Raw genomic sequence first — 850 nt, forward strand, 5'->3', positions numbered from 1 at the left:
CGGCTTGGCTGATATAGCTGTTTAACTTCATGTTCCCTTTTTTAATTACACTTAACTGATGAGAAGGAGGTACACAGCTCTTAATGTGGGACTTGTCATCTATAGCACATCCAGACTCTACAGCTGTAACTGGGTGAAGTAGCTTTTTGTGGGGTGACCCTGGGGAGCTCATTTGGTTGGGCTTTAATTTCTTCTCCAAGCTTTCAATATTACGTATTTGTTAAGTCATCATGTCTTCACTGAGCTTCAGCTCACTTTGTTTCTTGCTTTCTGAACCATTTAAATGGGGCTTCTATCAATAAACAAAATTTTTAAAAAAAATATCACATTCTATGGAAGGGGAAGGACATAATAGAAAGGTCAGTGGGTAATATGGACATTTTTCATATATAAACTGATAAAAGTGGAGTGCAACATGAGCACAAGAACTGTATGGCTTTACAGAATATTTGACTGGACACAAATTGACAGCTAAATTATCACTCAGGTGTAAAAAAGAAAAAAAAATCAAGTGTAAATATAAGTGACATTTAACAAAGAACTTTTACAAACAAGATACAACTGAATATATGAAACTAAGAACTAAATTAAAAGAGAATTAGAAGTCTAAAAGGTTAGAGGCCCTCGTTCAGGTAAGCGTGCAAGCACGAGTGTGTTCCTACTCAGGCCAGTACATATAGGACAACTTAAGAACTGAACTGGATAGGAATGTTTTTGGGGGACCCTAAAGAGGGAAAATGCTGATGCTCTTCTTGTGTCAGAGCATTACTGTTTTTCTGAAATCATACACTGGTTACATTTTAACCTGTGTTTGATACTTTCTTGTTGGATTCTTAATGAAACTTTAATC

This window comes from Aphelocoma coerulescens, chromosome 5 (genome assembly GCF_041296385.1).
Source record: "Aphelocoma coerulescens isolate FSJ_1873_10779 chromosome 5, UR_Acoe_1.0, whole genome shotgun sequence".
Taxonomy (NCBI): Eukaryota; Metazoa; Chordata; class Aves; order Passeriformes; family Corvidae; genus Aphelocoma; species Aphelocoma coerulescens.